Below are 23,005 nucleotides of genomic sequence, written 5' to 3'. Positions count from 1 at the left end.
GTAGGACAGAGAGAAAGTATTAAGGGGGAGAGAAAGTCTCGAGGATCCCAGACGCTTGATGTTCAAGAGGAGAGATGCCACATGTATTTTTTTTGGGGAAAGACATGTTCATATAACCTCATTTGAATTTAGTTCTATTCAGCTCTGATTTTCTGTTTCCTATCTTCTCCCAATATCCCATGTAAGATTCAGGGGGAGCAAGACACCTAAAGGAAAAGAAATCAGCCAAATTCATTGCATATCTTTATTCGTGGGGACATGTTGAATCCAATGTGGTACCTTGTACTCACTCTCTACATGTCATCCCAGTCCTGGTATTCTTGTGGTTTCTTTTGTTTGCTCTGGCTAGTGGACGTACCTGTGTTATCTAACCTTGTTTGTGCAGGTTCATTCCATCCTAAGCCAACTCGAGACCACAAGGTAAGTATATGCATCAAAATCATGAGTATGAGGAGTTCTTGCTTATGTACATACTGTTTGCAAGAAGGACTCATGAGCATGAAGGTATTTTTCTTGATAATCTTTTGCTCTGATGCATATGGCCAAGATACATGTAACACATTGCCTACTCTGTCAAGTTTATGCTCTCACATGCCTCTATATTTCATATTTACATGAGTGCATACATGTAGGGGGAGCCTATGCTTGCTACATGTTCTTCCAAAGCTTTACTTGCTGTTCTTTATATCTTTATCTAAAGCTTTGATGTATGTTGCCATCAATTACCAAAAAGGGGGAGATTGAAAGCACAAGTGCTCCCTAGGTGGTTTTGATAATTGATGACAACATAGGTGGTTTTGATAATTGATGACAACATATCTCTTGTTGGACTAACACTTCTATCTAGCATGTTTCAGATAAGTTCAACAATGGAGTGGCATGGACTAAAGGTTGTGGGAACTCCTTAGATGCTAAGGACAAAGGATTGGCTAAAGCTTCAAGCTCAAGACTCTTCATTTTACATTTTAGTGATCCAAGATCACATTGAGTCCATAGGAAAAGCCAATACTATCAAGGAGGGATGAGGTGTTTCTTAATGAGCCTCTTGCTTCATGTGCTTAATGATATGCTCCAAAATCCTCAACCACTTTCCCATATCCACATTTGACCTAAACCCTAAGCCAAACTCGGTCCCACCGATTCTTCCCATCCGGCGCCACCGAGTTTCACTTGTCATTAGCCACTACCAAACCCTAGCAATTCGGTTCTACCAATAAGGATCTCGGTCCCACCGAGATGGGGTTGCAAACTCTCTGTTTCCCTTTCGCAACTTTTCGGTCCCACCGAAAGAGCGAATCGGTCCCACCGAGATTGCAATGTAAACTCAGTGTTTCCCCTTTGTAATTTTTCGGTCTCACCGAGTTCCACTTGGTCTCACCGAAAGAGCAAATCGGTCCCACCGAGTTTGCCTGACCAACTCTCTGGTTAGCTAATTACCAAATTCGGTCTCACCGAGTTTGTGTAATCGGTCTCACCGAGATTACGTTATGCCCAAACCCTAACCGAATCGGTCCTACCGAGTTGCATGTCAGTCCCACCGAAATTCCTAACGGTCACTAGGTTTACTACTTCAGTCAGACCGAGTTTTCTGCTTCGGTCCCACCGAGATTGGTAAATTGTGTGTAACGGTTGGATTTTGTGTGGAGGCTATATATACCCCTCCACCTCCTTCTCATTCGAAGTGAGAGCCATCAGAACACATACACCATTCCTACTCATATGTTCTGAGAGAAAACCACCTACTCATGTGTTGAGACCAAGACATTCCATTCCTACCATATGAATCTTGATCTCTAGCCTTCCCAAGTTGCTTTCCACTCAAATCTTCCTTCCACCAAATCCAAATCCTATGAGAGAGAGTTGAGTGTTTGGGAGACTATCATTTGAAGCACAAGAGCAAGGAGTTCATTACCTACACACCATTTGTTACTTCTTGGAGAGTGGTGTCTCCTAGATTGGCTAGGTGTCACTTGGGAGCCTCCGACAAGATTGTGGAGTTGAACCAAGGAGTTTGTAAGGGCAAGGAGATCGCCTACTTCGTGAAGATCTACCGCTAGTGAGGCAAGTCCTTCGTGGGCGATGGCCATGGTGGGATAGACAAGGTTGCTTCTTCGTGGACCCTTTGTGGGTGGTTGCTTCTTCGTGGACCCTTCGTGGGTGGAGCCCTGTGTGGACTCACGCAAATGTTGCCCTTGGGTGGAGCCCTGTGTGGACTCGCGCAACCGTTACCCTTTGTGGGTTGAAGTCTCCATCAACGTGGATGTAGGATAGCACCACCTATCCGAACCACGGGAAAAACATCCGTGTCTCCAATTGCGTTTGAAATCTCCAAACCCTTCCCTTTACATTCTTGCAAGTTGCATGCTTTACATTCCGCTGCTCATATACTCTTTGCATGCGTGCTTGATATGTATTTTGTGTGTTGAAATTGTGCCTAAACTCCACTTAAATCGAAAAAGCTTAAAAATTGCAACTTTAGCACCAAGTGTCTAACCCCCCCTTCTAGACACATCTACTTCTAGATCCTACACGGGCCGACCACCCAGAGGTGATGCCATCTCCCGGCTCTTATGCGTTGGTTCTAGATGCCACCCTTGCAACAGACAGACGCGCCGCCCATTTCTCCCGCGTGTTGATAGACAGAGGGAGCAGCATCAACATCTTATAATGTGACACCCTGGAGAAGCTGAACGTCAAGACGAAGCAACTCATGCCTACTCGGACAGTGTTCCATGGCATCGTACCCGGCCTGTCCTGCGCCCCCATTGGAAAGATCAAGATTGACGTACTCTTTGGGGACAAGGAGCATTTCCGCCGGGAAGAGATCTGGTTTGAAGTGGTGGACCTGGAGAGCCCCTACCATGCATTGCTTGGCCGACCTGCCTTGGCCAGATTCATGGCAGTTCCCCACTATGCATACCTCAAGATGAAGATGCCGAGCACCAAGGGCGTCATCACCATAGCCGGCGATTACAAGAAGTCTTCCGAGTGCGCAGCAGCCAGCAGCCGGCTGGCCGAGTCCCTTGTGATTGCCGAAGAGAAGAAGATGTTGGATCGAGTCGTGGCCATGGCCGGCAAACAGTCGGCCCTGTCCCCCGATCCCAAGGAGTATGATGCCCAACGATCTTTCCAGCCGGCCAAGGAGACGAAGAAGGTACCTCTTGACCCCGAGCACCCAGAGAGGTTTGCTGTCATCGGGGCAAACCTAAACAGCAAATAGGAAGGCGAGCTTGCCGATTTCCTCCGTGAGAATCGGGAAATCTTTGCATGGTCCCCCAAGGACATGCCGGGTGTTCCGAAGGAATTCGCCGAGCACAAACTACACGTCTGAGAAGACGCAAAACTAGTCAAACAACCCCTCCGCCGACTGTCGGAGGAGAAAAGAAGGATTGTGGGAGAGGAGATAGCCCAGCTTCTGGCAGCCGGCTTCATTATGGAAGTTTTCTTTCCAGAGTGGCTCGCCAACCCGGTCCTCGTATTAAAGAAGAACAATAAGTGGCGCATGTGCATAGACTACACGAGCCTCAACAAGGCCTGCCCCAAAGATCCCTTTGCCCTGCCGAGGATTGACCAAGTGATAGACTCCACGGTCGGATGCGAGCTGTTGAGTTTCTTGGATGCTTACTCAGGATACCACCAGATAAAGTTAGATCCGGCTGACTGCCTGAAGACCGCCTTCATCACGCCATTCAGAGCCTTCTGCTACCTGACTATGACATTCGGCTTGAGAAATGCCGGTGCCACTTTTCAGGGTTGCATGCAGAAGTGCCTCCTCAAGCAACTCGGCAGAAATGCCCATGTCTACGTAGACGACATTGCGGTGAAGACAGAGAAGAGCGGCACCTTGCTGGAAGACCTCAAAGAAACATTTGAGAACCTATGCCGGTTCCAAATCAAGCTCAACCCCGAGAAATGCATGTTCGGAGTGCCAGCAGGCCAGCTCCTAGGCTTCCTGGTCTCCGAATGCGGCATCGAATGCAACCCGGTGAAGATCAAGGCCATTGAGAGAATGTCGATTCCCACCAAACTTCGAGACATCCAGAAGTTTACCGGATGCTTGGCCTCCCTGAACCACTTCATCAGCCGGCTCGGAGAGAAAGCTCTCCCCCTCTACTGCCTCATGAAGAAGACCACTCACTTCGAGTGGAATGACCAAGCCGACCAAGCTTTTCACGAGCCGAAGAAGATGCTGGCCACACCGCCGGTCCTGGCGGCGCCGACTGAGAAAGAGCCCATGCTCCTCTACATTGCCGCAACGAGTCGGGTGGTCAGCACCGTCATCATAGTCCAACGCCCAGAAGAGGTCCGAGCCCAGCCGGTCCAGAGGCCGGTGTACTATTTGAGCGAGGTACTATCCGCCTCGAAGCAGAACTACCCGCACTACCAGAAGATGTGCTATGGCGTGTACTTCGCCGCCAAGAAGCTGCCCTACTTCCAAGAGCATCCCATCACGGTCGTATGCACCACCCCGCTGGCCGAGATCATAGGCAGCCGGGATCCATCCGGCCGGGTGGCGAAATGTCCATCGAGCTGGCCCCTTACACGATCTTCTACCAACCTCGCACCGCCATCAAGTCCCAAGCATTGGCCGACTTCCTCGTCGACTGGGCCGAGACCCAGTACCTACCGCCGGCTCCCAACTCCACTCATTGGCGCATGCACTTCAATGGGTCCAAGATGCGCACCGGCTTGGGAGCCGGCATCGTCCTCACCTATCCCAAAGGTGACAAGCTCAGATACACGCTGCAAATTCACTTTGCCGCCTCCAACAACGTGGCCAAGTACGAGGCACTCATACACGGGCTCCGGCTTGCCAAAGAGCTCGGCATTCGCCGGATCCTATGTTATGGCGACTCGGACTTGGTGGTCCAGCAATCATCCGGTGACTGGGATGCCAAGGACGCAAATATGGCAAGATACCGCTTCCTCGTTCAGCAGATCAGTGGGTATTTTGAAGGATGCGAGTTCCTCCACGTACCGCGAGCCGACAACGAGCCAGCTGATGCCCTAGCTCGAATAGGCTCCACTCAGCAAGCAATACCAACCGGTGTCTCTCTACAATGCCTCCTCAAGCCGTCTATCAAGCCGTCTCCAGAGTCCGATTCCATCTTCGTACCACCTGACCCCGATACAGCTGGGTCCGGCTCGAAGAACCAAGCAGGTGACCCGGGGACTTTGATAGTCGGCCCAGGGACATTAGTAAGCGGCTCGGGGACTTCCATAGTTATGCCTAACCCAAGAACCGCCACACCCGGCTAGGGGACTGCGGTAGTCGGCCCGGAGACTGCACCAACACAACAGGCGGCGGCCGACTCCAGCATTTCACCACCCAGCCCGCCCGCCCTGGTCGCAGTAGCCACATTGGCAATAGAAGAAGTCGCAGCTCCATCATGGGCTCAGTCCATCCTCAACTTCCTAATAAACCAAGACCTGCCAGCTGACGAAACAGAGGCAAGACAAGTCCAACGCCGAGCCGGAGCATACACAATCGTCAACAAAGAGCTTGTCAAGCGCAGTGTCACTGGAGTCCTCCAGCGATGCGTCGAGCAAGAGAAGGGCATCGCAATCCTTAGAGATATCCACCAAGGAGAATGCGGCCACCATGCGGCCTCAAGATCACTTGTCGCCAAAGCCTTCCGCCATGGTTTCTTTTGGCCGACTGCTTTGGATGACGCCAAGGAGTTAGTTAAACATTGCAAAGGGTGCCAACTCTTCAGCTCCAAGCAACACATGCCGGCTTCAGCACTCAAGACCATTCTCCTCACTTGGCCCTTCGCCGTTTGGGGACTGGACATGGTGGGCCCATTCAAGACGGCGCGCGGCGGCATGACACATTTGCTTGTCGCCATGGACAAATTCACCAAATGGATTGAGGCAAAGCCGATCAAGAAGCTGAATGGGCCGACTGCCGTGACATTCATCGCAGATATAACAACTCGGTACGGCGTGCCACACAGCATCATCACTAACAATGGCACGAATTTCACCAAGGGAGCCTTGGCATGTTTTTGCGCGACGCAAGGCATCCGGTTGGACTTAGCGTCCGTTTCCCACCCGCAGTCAAATGGCCAGGTCGAGCGAGCCAACGGCCTCATCCTTTCCGGCATCAAGCCCCGACTGGTCGTAGCACTGGAGCGTTCAGCCGGCTGTTGGCTCGATGAGCTGCCGGCCGTCCTCTGGAGTCTGCGCACTACCCCAAACAAGTCAACCGGCTTCACTCCTTTCTTCCTCGTGTATGGTGCCGAGGCGGTCATCCCAACCGACATCGAGTGCGACTCACCTCGGGTAACCATGTACAAGGAGGCGGAGGCCAAGGAAGCACGAGAAGATGGCGTCGACCTGCTGGAAGAGGGCCGGATGTTAGCCCTCAGCCGGTCCGCCATCTATCAGCAGGGCCCGCGCCGCTACCAGAGCCGGAAGGTCAAGCCAAGATCCTTCCAAGAGGGCGATCTTGTGCTCCGGCTGATCCAGCGAACAGCCGGCCAACACAAGCTCTCGGCCCCTTGGGAGGGCCCCTTCATCATCAGTAGAGCTTTAGGCAACGACTCCTACTACCTAATCGACGCACAGAAGCCGAAGGCACGAAAGAGAGACGACTCCGGCAAGGAGTCGGAACGACCATGGAACGCCAACCTCCTCCGTAGATTTTACAGTTGAAATACAGTATGTATCACGCTAACTTTTGTACTAAGTATGAGACAATAGGCCCCCCGAGGAGAGCTCGGGGACTGCCATCTTTTATTTATGAATGAAGAGTATCACGCTTATGACCTTGTCATTACATTTACTTTTTCCGTCCGGCACCGGGTTCGACTAGTCGGCCCGGGGACTGGCCGCCTGGAGTTATATTAGAAGTCCTACCCGCGGTCAGACAAGTAGTTGCCGGCACCCAAGCCTTCTCTTGCCAAAAGTCGCAGTTCGAAGAACCGGCTGTCCGGCTGGCAAGAGTTAAAGGCAGGAAACGACGCCCACACGAAAAATAGCTAGGGACTAACGGACTAATATAACAAAAGCCGGTTTTTCTCCCACCACCGACCGACTACCAGAGTAGCCGGCCGGCCGGCTTCCATTCACCTCACTTCAATCTAAAAAAGCTCAAGTACTTACCTCCCCAAAAGGGGAAGGCGGCAAAGGAAACAGCCTAAGGACAAAAAGCATACGTAAATGGAAGCCAAACACGCACACAATAATATTTACATAAAAGACCTTCAAAAGGCCAGCATTCAACATAGTTTGAATACACCCCCAGTGGGTGGAACTGCGCAAGTTTAATAAAATTGTTCAAAAGGCAACAAGTAGGAAAAAACAAGGACGGCAGATTAAGCCAAGGGAGCGACTGGCGAGTCGGGCAGGTCGGAGGAGACGGCAGTGCCGGCTGGAGGAGTGGCCGGCTGGCGAACCTCGGCATGATCACCGCCTCCCGCAGAGGGCGCGCTAGCATGCGCCTCGTTGCTGGAGGCACGATCAGGCTGAGGCTGGCTGGCCGCTTCACCCGCCGGCTCAACGTCTTCGCCCTCCTCTCCTTCGTCGTCTTCGCTTTCATCGCTGGAGGCGATCTCCTCTGCCGAGTCCTCACCCGCTGCCGGGTCCAGCCCGAACCACTCCTCCGGCTGGGCAACGCCATCGTCATTAATTTTCAGGGGCGAAGACGTTGATGTCAGTACACTCGGTGATCGTCGAGGCGCGCTAAGCGATAGCCGGCCGCACCTCCTCCAGCTCTTCGTCGGCCTCCAGCCGCCAGGTGCACAGTTGGTCCAGGTTCAGTCCCGGATACCAGGCTCGGACGAACTCCAGCACCCGCCCAGCTCCAAGCCGGGCTGTCGATGCCTTCCAGGCCTCGAAGCGGCCAACCACAGCCTCCAGCCAGTCGGCAGTCCGACTCGGGGTGCGGGGAATCGTCTCGCTTGGCCAGAGGGCGGCCAACACATGCGCCCCGGCGCGCTGGAGGCGGTGGAGCATATGGTGAGCCAGCTGCAGCCGGGCTTGGACCGCCAAGAGTTGCTCCTCGAGCGTCCGGCTCGCGTCCAGCGCGATTTCAGCCCCCGCCTGCCGGCGCGCCTCGCGATGGGCCTCAATGGTTTGGGTGGCGAAGACGGAGTAGCCGGGAAAGTAGTCTGCGCAGAGAACAAAAAGAAGCACAAGTACACTCCGTCTTCGCTGCTTGATCCTCGGTTCTCCGACCCAGCCGGAGTAGCCGGGAAAGGATCTGACCAGCAGCCGAAGTGACGTGTGCTGCTTTTTGTTCTGACCAGCAGACGCGCCCCCTTGATCCTGATGTGTGTTCTGACTTGTGCTGCTTGTTTTGAAGTCATGAGGGAGAAACATATGCTTATTGCAATTATATCAAGTTTCCTCTCTATGTGATGAAAGTTTTGAAGTCATGCTTGTTTTGCCTTCCTATGCTAGTTGATTCTTGTTCCCATAAATTATTTGCTCACAAAATCCCTATGCATAGGAAGTGGGTTAGGCTTAAATGTGCTTGCCATGTGATTCATGATGCTCTCTTTGTGTTTCAATTCTTATCTGTTATGCGAGCATCCTTGAAATCATCATGCCTAGCTAAAAGGCATTAAAGAAAAGCACTTGTTGGGAGACAACCCAACACTTTTACCTACCTTTTTCGTGTGTTCACATGATTAGGCTACTATTGTAATCATGTTTTATTGCTTTTGTTTCAATAAAGTGCCAAGTAAGACCTTTGGGATGGCTTACGGTGATAGTTGATTTGATCTTGCTGAAAAACAGAAACTTTTGCGCTCAGGAAAACAATTCTCATTTTTAATACAAGCATGATAAAATGATGATTATTTTTGCAGAATATTAACGACAAATTTCTCAGATTGTCCTAATTTTTCAGAATTTTTGGAGTAGCAGAAGTATGGTTTGAGTACAGATTACTACAGATTGTTCTGTTTTTGACAGATTCTGTTTTCAATGCATAGTTTGCTTGTTTTCTAGTTTCTATGGCTTATATTTCTCAATATAAATGGTAGAAATGATATGATACAGTAGTCATTGTGTGATAACAATTATGAACCTTGTCTTTGGCAGTACCAAAAGTGGAATGGTTTGCTCTTTATCATACTAACCTATCTCACAAAGTTCCGATAAGTTTTGTGTGATTGAAGTTTCCAAGTTTTGGGTGCGATATCGATATGAGGAGAATAAGGAGTGAAAAGAACCTAAGCTTGGGGATGCCCAAGGAACCCCCAAGTAAATATTCAAGGAAGATCCAAGCAACTAAGCTTGGGGATGCCCCGGAAGGCATCCCCTCTTTCGTCTCCAATATTATCGGTAACCTCACTTGGAGCTATGTTTTCATTCGTCACATGATATGTGTTTTGCTTGGAGCACAAATTTATTTTGTTAGGATTTTTTTGCTGTTATTTAGAATAATTTTTTGCATCTTTTATTTCAATAAAAGTGGCAATGATAGCCTTTGCCATGCTTATTTTGCAAGTATACTTGTTGCTGTTTGAAAATAGAAAGTTTACCGCTGTTGCAAAAATTCCCTACAAAAGTTAGAATGTGATAAAATGTTGAAACTTTTTGCAGAATGAGCTCTGATAAATTTTCTACAGTGTGGTAAATTTTCATAATGTTTGGAGTTGAATAAGTATTGATACTCTTGCATTCTTTACAGACTTTACTGTTTTGGCAGATTGCTGTTATGGTTGCATTGTTTGCATATGTTTGCTTGTTTAATGATTCTATTTGTGGATAGGAGTATTACATATGTAGAGGAATTCATTAAGAAATTTTGAATAATAATTTTAGTGATTTTCTATAGTAGAGAATGATAAGGTTTTTGCATCAGTTTATACTAACTTATCTCATGAGTTCTTGTTGAGTTTTGTGTGAATGAAGCTTTTGAGATTTAGGAAAACCGTGATATGAGAAGAATTAAGGAGACACAAAAGCTCAAGCTTGGGGATGCCCAAGGCATCCCAAGATAATATTTCAAGAAGTCTCAAACATCTAAGCTTGGGGATGCCCCGGTAGGCATCCCACCTTTCTTCTTCAACAATTATCGGTTAGTATCGGTTGAGCCTAAGTTTTTGCTTCTTCACATGATGTATGCTATTATTAGAATGTCATTTTATTTTGTTTTTTCTTGCTTTTTAAATAAAGTACTTAGATCTAAAAGTTTTTAAATAAATTAGAGTCCTCAAATAGTTTTTTTTTGACTATATACTGCAAGGCAACAGCCTCACAGCCCTTTATTAAAAACAACAGGTACGCTGTACAAAATTACAAAGGATAAAGAAAGGCTACTCACAGAGAGGGATTAGGGAAGGGAAGCTATCCAAGAGGTTAGTCTATCTCTTTATTTACACTTGATTCTATGAGCTAAAAGAGAAATATCATGAATAAAATTCCTCCTCCAAGATCTGAAAGTGGGCAACTCATTTCTGAAGATCCTTCCATTTCTTTGGGTCCAAATATTCCAAGTAGCCGTAAAGACAACCTCAATGAAAAAAGGCTGACCAAATTCCTTCCTGGCTGCGCAAGCCATTTCAAAAGTATTCTGGTTAGGGTGAACACTCCATGAGATGCCCAAATAATTCCAGACCCGTTGACTAAAGTTGCAAGCAAAGAAGAGATGAGCTCTATCTTCATGCAAACCTGAGGAGCACATAGCACATGTACCATCCTGAATAATCCAATGTCGTCGCTGCATCATATTCCTAGTGTTTAGACGATCCATCAAAAGGAGCCAGCCAAACACCTTGAGTTTGAGGGTGCAAGAACATTTCCAGATCCACCCAAATATGGGGTCAACCACAACTTCGGAAAAACAAAACCGATAGTAGATCCTGGATCGATAATCCCCAGTCCTTGAAGGCCATTTCCAGACATCATTAACTCCCTCATGCAAATTGATCAGAGGCATTAAAGCCTGGAGCTGGTTGAATTCCTCAAAAGCTTCAACTGATAGAGGCAGGTGAAAATTGTCGGTCGGTTCTGGCAACTCCATCACCTCCTTAATGGTAAGCGTGTCATCAATCACAAAAGAATGAAGCCTCGGGAAACGTTGTTGCATGATAACCACCTCGTTATTAAGTTGCCACCGATCCAGCCAAAAAACCACCGAGTCTCCGGAGCGCACGTGAGGGACAGCCAATTTACAAAATTTATCAAACAGTTTCATCACGTCACGCCACCAAAACGAACCACAACTTTGAGTTACTTGGGGCGGTGCAGCAGCATAATATGTGTCCCAGATAAGAGAAACCCAAGGTACATCCAACTTGTTAAATTTTTTAAAGAGATGCTTGATCAACAAGGCATCATTCTGTATGCCCAGGTCCAGAACCCCAAGTCCTCCATGGCTCTTGGGCCGACATACTAACTCCCAAGCTGCCAATGATTGTCTTGGTGTATCAGAGTTGCCTCGCCACAAACATTGCCGCATTATGCATTCAATCTGCTTCAAAATTCCTTGAGGTAATGAGAGAGTGCACAAGAAATATATTGGCATCGATGAAAGAACATATTTCAAGAGTTGTAGCCGGCTGCCCTGGTTCAACAGACAAGAGGAGGCAGACAATCTTCGCTCTATGCGGTCCACTAAGGGGAGCAGGTCATAAATTGTGGGTCTACCAGTACCCATTGGCAATCCCAGGTAAGTAAATGGCATGGAGCCAACATCACACCCAAGCAAAGCAGCCACATGTTTACCCTCCTCATCTGACATATTCATTGGGATTAATGAAGATTTACTAAAATTAACCCACAAACCCGTAGACTTAGCAAAGGTCTCAAGCATATCCTTGAAAGCAATGAGCTGGCTGTCCACGGCAGGAAGGACAATTAAAGTGTCATCAGCGTATTGCACAATCGGATAGTCCCGTGAAGAGGTTGGTATGGGCAGTGTGAGAATGTTTCTTGCACACATCTCATTAACCACAGACTGCAATAAATCCACAACAATCACAAATAACAAAGGGGATAATGGGTCTCCTTGACGCACACCCGAACGACAGACAAAATGACTACCAGGCACACCATTTAAAAGAACCGAAGAGGATCCAGAGGACAAGATGCTCTCAATCCAACCTGTCCAGCGATCATCAAAACCCTTACATTTCAGGATCCTGAGAATCAGCTCGTGCTCGATGGTATCAAACGCCTTCGTGAAATCCAACTTGAGTAGGATTATAGGCCTTTTGGATGCCTTGCACTGATGGATATATTCAAAACACCATGCGAGACAATCTTGAATGGATCTACAGCGAAGAAACCCATATTGATTGCGGTGAATACATTTTAAGACCACACTTTGTAAACGATTTGCCAAAAGTTTAGTTAAAAACTTGAGGCAAGTATTTGTCAACGAAATGGGCCTAAAATCACCAATATACTCCGGGCTCAACTTCTTGGGAATAAGGGTAATGAGAGATGTATTTAGACACTCCAGGTCACACTTTCCCTCATAAAATTCCTTGACCAGCTTCATAAAATCTGGCTTTAGAATATTCCAGCATTTCTTGAGAAAAAGACCAGTAAACCCATCAGGGCCCGGAGCGCGGTCAGAAGGCATGTTCTTAATCACCGTATCCACCTCGGAGTCCGTGAAAGGCAAGGACAAATTATCCAGGCCATCAATCCGCGTAAGAAATGTGTCAAGGTCAAAACCCATTTGAATACCTTTTGCCTGGCCCATTCTACTATTGAAGTCAGACCAAAACATCCCTGCTAACTGATGATGGTCAGAAATCACCTCCCCATCCACAGATTTGATCGAGGAGATGGTGTTTCTCCAATACCTTCCCGTTGCCATAGCATGGAAAAATTTTGAATTTTCCTCACCAACTTTGATATTTCTGATCGTGCAGCGTTGCTTCCAATAAATGAACTGCCAGTGCAAAATATCTTCAAGATGTAATTTGACAATCTTGCGAAAATTGAACTCCGGCCAACTCAAGTGCCTAAATTCCTCAATATTATCCAAAAACATGATTACTTTGTTGCAATCCGAAATGAGAGCCTTGACTGTGGATAGGTTGAGATGCCATGTCTTAAGAGCACAACGAAGGGTTTTGAATTTAGTAGAAATGATTAATGCAGATGAAGATCTATCCACAGGTCTGTTCCAAACCTCAGATACGCAATCCATAAAACTAGGCAGATCAACCCAATAGTTTTCAAAGCGAAAAACTTTTGCCTTAGGAATACAAGTGGCAATGGAAACCACACACGGAACATGATCAGAGGCAGTGCGCGCAAGCGGTAGGACCATTGTGTTGGGGTGATCATGTGTCCAGGCCACAGATGTAAAGAACCAATCAATTTGTTCTAGCAGAGGTGTGGTTTGCATATTAGACCATGTGTACTGACGACCCTTTATTGGCAGCTCAACAAGACCCAAATGACCAATTATTTCGTTAAACAAAAAGATATCATTCACATCACCACCTGGCTGATTTCGGTTCTCAAATGACCGCATAAAGTTAAAATTGCCTAAAAGCAGCCAATTATCCTCAAAATGAATATCCAGATTATATAACCACTGTACAAAATCATCGCGCGCCGGTCCTTGACACGGACCGTAAATTGAGACAAGAGACCAAGTCTCTGATGTATGCTTAGATTGAAACTTTATAATAATACCAAATGACTTAGCCTCAATTAAATTGCCTGTGAAGAAGGATGAATTCCATATGACCACCATACCAGCTGATGCCCCAACCGATGGCACATAAACAAAGTTATCAAAACGCCAAGGACAGAATTTCCTAATGAAGCGTTAATCAATATGCATGCATTTGGTTTCTTGGAGGCAAACAACAGAGCATCCACTTTCATTGATCTTTTGCCTAACAGCGAGCTGACGCGCTTTAGAATTCAAACCCCTAACATTCCAACAAAGTACTTTCCACTCTCTAAACGAAGTTTGATTCATTACAAACCAAAAGAGCACACAATTAAAAGTAAGCCACGCAATGGCCTACAACCCACTAAACAGACGAAAACAGCAATGTTCCAAACAGATAAGAACAGATAAATGGCGATTATGGTACGCCATGGACCTAAACCCTGGATGAAGCAACTAATCATCTGAACTTGCACTTTTGTTGGAGCGGGTAGGATTAGCTGCAAGCTTATCTGTCGTGATCTTCTCCGGCGCGATACGAAGACGAGTACCAATTCGCTGAAGATCGACTATGGCCATCAGAGGAGGCACTGTAGAGTCTTCGTCAGGCTGGGAAGGCATAGATTTGCGCTTCTTCAGTGTATGCGGCCTCCTAGGAGATGTGCCAGAAGTTACCTGACGATATCCATCACGCATCGCACTAAGACGAGCACTGCGCCTGACCTCAGAATCCACCATAACTCGAGAGGCCTTTGGCTTTCTCCCACGCTTTAGAGTGACTTTAGAAACAGTCGTAAACTTAAATGCTTCAGCAACAGGTTCATCAATATCATCAAAACAAAGAGCTCGGGCTACCGGCCATTTAACAGGTGTCACTTCCATAGACTGAGTCACAGAAACAGGTGCAGGCAGAAGCTGTAATTTTGGGGATGGACTATTGAAAAGAGTCGCCCAGGACTGCTTGTTCAGAAAAGCACCAAGATCAGATCGGAAGCCAAACTTTGGGATATCAGAGATCCCCATAAGTGGCAGTACCTTCTCAAAAGTACGTTTCCGCTGCATGACAGGGGGCATAACATGCCCAAAAGTAGTTAGAACTTGTCCGATCATCAGAGGAGGCTGCTGCAGTCCCATTGGGTGTTGGAGAACAGCCATTTCAGCAGCATCATTCGCATTGTTAACTGAATCCTCAGACAGCTGGAGCACGATGGATTCCTGAGACTGAACTTCCTCAACATTATCCTGCTGCAGAACTTCCTGAAACTGTGGGGGCTCATTCTGTGGCTGCCCATTGTCAGGTGCAGGCACATCGTTCCAGCCCAGTTCTGGGAACTCAGGCAAGACCCAGTTATGGTTGTTGAACTGCATGTTGCCAGGGAGAGGGTGGGGATTGCCATTGAAGGGCATTGGGTCCTCATCAGCAGGTAGGATATCAGCAAAGTCCGTAGATAGAATATAAACTGGTGCAGACCAAGAGATCCGAACCCCTCCAAAGTCTGCAAATTCTCTGTATGTGACTGATCTCGGAACCATAGTCGGCGCAGGAAAAGACACATAGACCAATGATCGGACCATCATCGGATCATCCTGGTGCCAATGATGAAAACGGCCAAAAGTACTAATAACATCTGCAAGATATTGAGAGCGCCTATAGTCCAAAGGAACGCCTAGTAGCATAACCCATCCCCTTCTAAAACCCTGTGCAGCTCTATAGTTGATACCTTCATCATGCGGAATAAACCTGACAAATCTATCGTTGCCCAAGTTGAAAGGAGGATGACCAACTAATGCTTGGCGGGCCAGAGCACTATGCAATCTAAACAAACCAACCCCTTGGATCCACGGCTGGGCATCCAACACAGCTCTCTGCAGATTATTGATAACAAAATCACTGACCATGTTCCGGAAGATGGCAACTTCTTCAGGTAGCGGAGCCGGCTCGACAATGGCGATGTCATACTCCTCATGCTGTCTATCCGGAGCCACCGCCGACGCAAAGAAGGTGCGAGACAGGCGCAGCTCCCCTCCATCAATAATGTCGAAGCCATGCGGGAGGAAATCCATCGGGTCCAGCGGGAAGTTGGCCATTGCCGGAGCTGGGGAGGGATGATCCAAAGCCGGAGTCGAGACGACTGAAGGCGGTGGTGAGGTGGGCGGCAGAGGCGTTGTGGGCGGTGGCTCAACTGGCAATGGTGGGATGGACGGGGTGGCAGGCTTGATTGGACCGGGCATAGACCCCTCCGGGCTAGCTATGGGAGAAATCGAGGAGTCCCGCTCCGATAAACTAGTAGACCGGTTAGATACGGTGGATTTGCTCCATGGGACCCACTTGTAAGAGGGAGATAGACTAGAATCGGAACAGCCCTTTGCCCGGTGTCCCAACCGAAAACATCTACGGCACCTAACCTTGCTGTTGCACGCGCTGGATAAATGCCTCATGGACAAATAATTTTTGCCAGAGAGGCTAAGTAAGCGGTATTCACATCCCGTCAATGAAGCTCTTTTCCATGTCATTTACTCTTGTGCCTCACTTATATCCTATGCGTAAATTGTTGAATAAATTGAATGCCATGAAGTTGAAATCATATCATGCCTAGTGGTAGCTTCACATTGGGTTTAGAAAGTGAAATCTTTTGAGGCTTGACGATCACAATATTGGTCATACAAGCAACTCACGAATAATTAGTATAAGGAAGAGAACTTTCACATATAAATACACTATCATGGAAATATTTTGTGATTGTGAGCCCCCATCAAAATATTATATGCCAAAATTTTTGACGTTGGACAAGGAAGACAGCGTAATGGTTTATGTTTGTTCATATTCACACAGAAGTTATATTGTCATAGATCCTTCAACATGTGGTGCTTGCCCCCCATCTTTGCTAGCCAAAATTTCCGCACCAAGTAGAGATACTACTTGTGCATCCAAAAATCCTTAAACCCAAATCTTATTTTCATGAGTCCACTATATCTACCTATATGCGGTATTCTTTTGCCGTTCTAAGCAAATTTGCATGTGCCATCTCTAATTTTCAAAATAAACTTCACTATTGTGTGTTTGTTTCGCTCGCGGAGCAGTGAGGGGTGGCTACTATTCTCCATGCTAGATGTGTTATTCTCAAGATGAGTGTTTATTCACTTGCCATTGCACGAGAGTAAGGCAAAGGTATTAGGGATGCCCAGTCCCAAAATGCAAAAAAATTGAATTTATTTTATGTTTTCAAATAATAAATTCCTTGGAAAGTGTTGGTATGGAGGGCACCCGTTGATACGGTTAGCCATGGAAAGTGAAAGTATGGTGGAAAAAGGAATAAACTTTATTTTCTGTTTTAGAACCGCCTATGATATATCTAAGCATGGAAATTATTGGGAACCTAAGTCATTTTCGTTGGCGGGATGGATACACCTCTCAAAATGTTTTTATCTCTAATTTTTGCTTTGAGCTCTGGCACCTCTACAAATCCCTACTTCCCTCTGCGAACGGCCTGTGTTTCACTTTTATGTATTTACTTTCATGCAAAGAGTCAAAGTTCTTCTCTCTATTCCTTTTTTGTTTTTTTCCTCTTTTGATAAGCATCGTGTGGTGAGGAAAGATCTAGGCACATATGTCCAGTTGAGTATGGGTAGAATGAGTTATTATTGTTGATATTACCCTTGAGGTGAATACGTTGGGAGGCGAAATTATAAGCCCCTATCTTTCTATGTGTCCGGTTGAGACGTTTTGCTCATGTGTACAAGGTGAGTGTTAGCAATCATAGAAGACTATATGATGGTTGAGTATGTGGAGCTCTTACTTAAACTCCGTTGAATAAGTTGAATTGCAATTGCTTGGCGACTAATAACACAGGTTGTTGATTTTCAAGAGAATTCATTGTTTGAACCTTAACATGTGAATTGGTTGCTACTATAACATGAGAAGTTTTATAAGAAAGAATTGCTGTTATGATGGTAGGAAAGTGATTGAAATTGTCATTGATCAAACTTGTGCACTTTGCTAGCATTCACACTTCATAAATTATTTCTTTTATCATTTACCTACTCGAGGACGAGTAGGAATTAAGCTTGGGGATGCTGATATGTCTCCAATGTATCTATAATTTATGAAGTATTCATGCCATGTTTATAGCAATTTTATATGGTTTTGGTATGATTTGCATAGAACTAACCCGGACCGACGCTATTTTCAGCAGAACTACCGTGGTGTTGTTTTTTGTGTAGAAATAAAAGTTCTCAGAATTGGACGAAACTTTTTGACAATTTTTTGGAACAAAAGAGACCCCCAAAGCTTTATGGGAGGGCCAGAAGAGGCACGAGGAGGGCACAACCCATCAGGGCGCGCCTGGTGGGCCATCCGTGCGCTGGTGGGTTGTGCTCACCACGAGGCCCATCTTCGCGTGATTCCAACTCTGAAAAATCCTATAAATACCAAAAACCCTGGGGGTTAACCTAGATCAGAAGTTCCGCTGCTGCAGGGCTCCGTAGCCACCAAAAACCAATCTAGACCCGTTCTAGCACCCTGCCGGAGGGGGGAATCATCTCCAGTGGCCATCTTCATCATCCCGGCGGCCACCACGATGAGGAGGGAGTAGTCCACCCTCGGGACTGAGGGTTTGTACCAGTAGCTATGTGTTTAATCTCTCTCTCTCTCGTGATCTATATCATGGGCTTTGTTAATATAGTCTGATCATATGATGTTTGTCCCCTCTATACTCTTGTTGTGATGAATTGAATCTTTAGCCTTTGAAGTTTTGTCTTGTTGGATTGAATATTCAGAGATGAGAACACATGATATATGTCTTGCAGTATGAATAATTGAGGTGACAATTGGGGTATCTTATTGATTCACTTGATATATGTTATAGCATTCAACTCACGAATTCTCGCGGTGATATTGGGGTAATCTATGCATAGGGCTTGATGCATGTTTTTCTCCGATGGAAACAATAGCTTTGTGTTCTTTGTGTGGATTGAGTATTATGAACATGAATATGATTTGGTGTTATTCTAGTACGAACTCTAGGATAGATCGAACGGAAACAATAGCTTTGTGTTCTTTTAGTATGAACTCTTGAATAGATGATTGGAAAGAATAGCTTTGAGCTGGCTTCGCACCCTACAAACAATTCCTGCCTTTTGTTCTCCGCTAATAGGAACTCGGGAGTGATTCTTTGCTGTACTTTGAGGGATAATCATATGATCCAACTATGCTAGCACTGTTGAGAAATTGCACTAGTGAAAGTACGGACCCTAGGCCTTGTTTTCAGGCATTTCAATACCGTTTTTGTGCCCGTTTACTAATTGCTACCTTGCTGTTTTTATTTATTCAGATTATAAAAATATATTTCTACCATCAATATTACACTTTTATCACCATCTCTTCGCCGAACTAGTGCACCTATACAATTTGTCATTGTGTTGGGTGTGTTGGGGACACAAGAGATTTCTTGTATTTGGTGGTAGGGTCGTTTGAGGGAGACCACCTTCATCCTACACCTCTCACGGATTGATAAACCTTAGGTCATCCACTTGAGGGAAAATTGCTACTGTCCTACAAAACTCTGCGCTTGGAGGCCCAACACGTGTCTACAACAATAAAGTTGCGTAGTAGACATCAGAATGCTACAGGGTTCTTACTTACCATCCTGTAGTTCAATGTTGTCTTGCATAAAGTGTAAACATACTTCGATTGACATCTTTTGACCCATTCTAATAACAATCTTTGTCAGTTTCCTCACTTGATGCTGGTTCATGAATATCTCATTGCCCCATACGCAGAAAGGGTCGAAGTGCGGATCTTTGGCAATGATATATGTACCTAAAAGCACCAAGTTAATATTAGAAGCTAAACAACAATTGAAAAATGATGTAGTACAACACTCCATCCATCCCATTATATAAGATTTTATTACATGTATATGTAGACATCATCAGAACATTAAGGTAACACTCTTCCTTGTTGCTATGTAGCCTGGGATTTCATATTTAGTCATTCAGTACAATGCATGTTGCTAAACAACAATTGAAAAACGAAAAGGCATGTTAACTGCAATATCCTTAACAGCAACCAAATATCATAATTTATAGTGGTATTGTTGAAACTGTTATTGATGAAATTGAACTGCACGGCAAATAGTTGCACATATAGAGCATCACATTGTGAAGAACTGAAATAAAAAAGTCATAAGGACATCTCTAGGCGATCCTTAAAAAGTTAAAGGACTAAAACCCTTAGTGGATATATATATACTCCAGCAATTTTTGGCCTTTTCTAGTCGATCCCCTAAACTTAAGGTAGTAAACTTCAATTTGATCAAGTTCAAAGCAGGTTCAACCAAAAGTAGCATGCATTCAAACATAAACATAGATAGTTTTGCATAACCGAACATAAAACATAAATTTAAACTAAGCTAAACTACTTTCGGTCGAAGTAGAGGTCGAGAGAATCCTTCCTCGTCATGTACGGTGTGCCGCGAGCTGGGTCCAGGCCAGTACCGTCGTCGGGGTCATTGAGGAAGGCAGTCCTCCACTCGGCGACGTCGATCTCTTCGTCCTCGGGGCCCACCTCGACGCCCTCCGCGCCACCGTTGCCGCCGCCTTCGACCTCGTCATCAGAGGAGAGCGCGATAACCTCGCCGCCCTTCATGCCACCGTCCTCGCCGCCTTCGACCTCGTCATTGGAGGAGAGCGCGATAACCTTGCCGCCCTCCGCGCCGGCAAAGATCGCCCGCTCCGTCTCCAGGAGCTTCGGGTGCTGTTGGCGGAGCTCTTGCATGTAGGCCTCGGCGGCGGCCTCGGCCTCGAGGCGCTCCCACGCCTCGTGGTCCTCCCGTGCCATAGCCGAGCTCACCACCCCTGGCTCTGGTGGAACGAGGTCGACCGGACATGTGCCGAAAGAGAAATTGAGCCTAGCCGCCGCGTCGTGGTAGCGGACCTGCCAGCGGTCGTACTCCATGGCCGCGAGCTCAGCCGTGTGGAAGCTATCGAGCCACCGGCGGGTGTGGGTCTCTCGATCTGTAATCTCGGCGACCCACGTCCCCCACCACCGCTGCCGGACCCCGAGGTAGGACTTCATCGGCTACTGGGTCTGAGGGAGGACAGGGAAGTCCTCGAACCAGCGTAGGGGCGCGGCGGTGGGAGGATCGGGGGACCAATGACAGCGGGATTGGGCCCGCGGAGGGCGACGGGGACATCTCGGCAGCCACCTCGCCGATGTCAGGCGGAAAGGCCGCGATAAACCTCTCTTTGGCCATTGGCTCCTCGAGCTCCCTGGCACAAAGGCAGAGGTTGAGGATGGTGGCACCGGCGATGGCGGCGACCTACCAATGGTTTCGAGGGTTGTGTGTGTCTGTGTGAGCTGAGGTTTTGGGGTGTGTGTGGAGGGGGCGAGGGGCAAGGTTGTGTTTGAGAAAATACTACGGCAACTGAAAATTTTACTAGGCAGAAGTAACAAGGCGGGGCTACTGAAAATTTGGATCAAGGGCGAGCAGATATTTTTGAGATTACGAGGGGTGCAGAGGCGGGAGTAAAATGTCGGGGCTACTGAAAATTTGAATCAAGGGACTGAAGCAGAGCGGGAGCAACAGACATCGCACACGGTCCGCACATACTAATCGTGTGCTATCAAACATTAAAACCTTCCAGGGGTAGATATTTTCGAGATTACGATGCAGTGATATTTTCGAGTTTGGAGGGATGCAGAGGCAGGAGTTTTGGGGGAGCACGAGCTAGTGTGCTTGACACGCCGGCTATGGACTGTAGCCGACGCACCTTCTCGCTTAAGTCATAGGCGTGCTAAACACCCACGGTGCTCCAAGATATTTTGTACTACATCTCACAGAGTTGGCGATAATAAACTGTGTGGGATCTACTTGATTTGAATTACGAAATGGGGTCACAGTGGAAATGGACGTTGTTTGAATTGCTAGACCTTTTATCTGAAGTGAACATGCAACTATATGTGTGTCGTAAAAGAATTGGAATTATTCAGGGTTCTTTTGGACATTTTATACATTAAGCTGGTTTTCTAGCCATTTCAGGTGCACAATTCAAAATTAAACTACATGCACATGCTCCGGTGCATACAAATTGGTTGAAAAATCAAATTTGTGTCCTTCAGTGCATGCTTAGGTCCCATGCAAGAAATGGGAATGAATTTTTCGGTGTTCGTTTGGCCTTTTTATACATTAACTGGGTTTCTAGGCATTTTATGTGCATAATTAAAATTTGAACTACAAGCACATGCTCCAATGCACCAAAGTTGGTTCAAAAATCAGATGTGTGTCCTTCGGTGAATTTCTAGGTCCCATGCATGAGATGGGAATGAATTTTAAACACCGGGGCACTGTTGATTGCCGGCAAAATGTTGAGATACCTGGTTTTCAAATTCTAGTAAATCCAAAACTCGTCCGAAATTCATGAAACTTGGCATGCTATCATGGAGCGGTATCAACATGCCGTGGTGAAAGTTTTGTCCCATTTGGGGCAGGTTTGGGTATAAGCTTTTCACAAACCAGAGCTTCTCACAACAAGCATGATGGTTTCGATAGGGAATGTACCACCTTTGGGGATGGGACGATATCCATTGCCTCTTATAGCTTTCAAAAAATTTCTAGTGTCAACATAGAACAACAGGAGTGTTGTGTTTAATCTTGGAATTTTTCGGGGTTCGTTTGGCCTTTTTTATACATTAACTGGGTTTTCTAGGCATTTTATGTGCATAATTCAAATTTGAACTACAAGCACATGCTCCAATGCATTAAAGTTGGTTTAAAAATCACATGTGTGTCCTTGGGTGAATTTCTAGGTCCCATGCAAGAGATGGGAATGAAATTCAAACACCAGGGCACTGTTGATTGCCGGCAAAATGTTGAGATGCCCGGTTTTTAAATTCTAGTAAATCCAAAACTCGTCTGAAATTCATGAAACTTGGCATGCTATCATGGAGCGGCATCAACATGCCATGGTAAAAAATTTGTCCCATTTGGGGCAGGTTCGGGAATAAGCTTCTCACAAACCAGAGCTTCTCACAACAAGCATGATGGTTTCGATAGGGAATGTACCACCTTTGGGGATGGGACGATATCCGTTGCCTCTTATTGCTTTCAAAAAATTTCTAGTGTCAACATAGAACAACAGGAGTGTTGTGTTTAATATTGGAATTTTTCGGGGTTAGTTTGGCCTTTTTTATACATTAACTGGGTTTTCTAGGCATTTTATGTGCATAATTCAAATTTGAACTACAAGCACATGCTCCAATGCACTAAAGTTGGTTGAAAAATCGCATGTGTGTCCTTGGGTGAATTTCTAGGTCCCATGCAAGAGATGGGAATGAAATTCAAATACCAGGGCACTGTTGATTGCCGGCAAAACACTGAGATGCCTGGTTTTTTAAATTCTAGTAAATCC

The sequence above is a fragment of the Triticum aestivum genome, chromosome 6A (assembly GCF_018294505.1).
Source record: "Triticum aestivum cultivar Chinese Spring chromosome 6A, IWGSC CS RefSeq v2.1, whole genome shotgun sequence".
Classification (NCBI taxonomy): domain Eukaryota; kingdom Viridiplantae; phylum Streptophyta; class Magnoliopsida; order Poales; family Poaceae; genus Triticum; species Triticum aestivum.
This window is presented reverse-complemented; position numbering follows the sequence as displayed.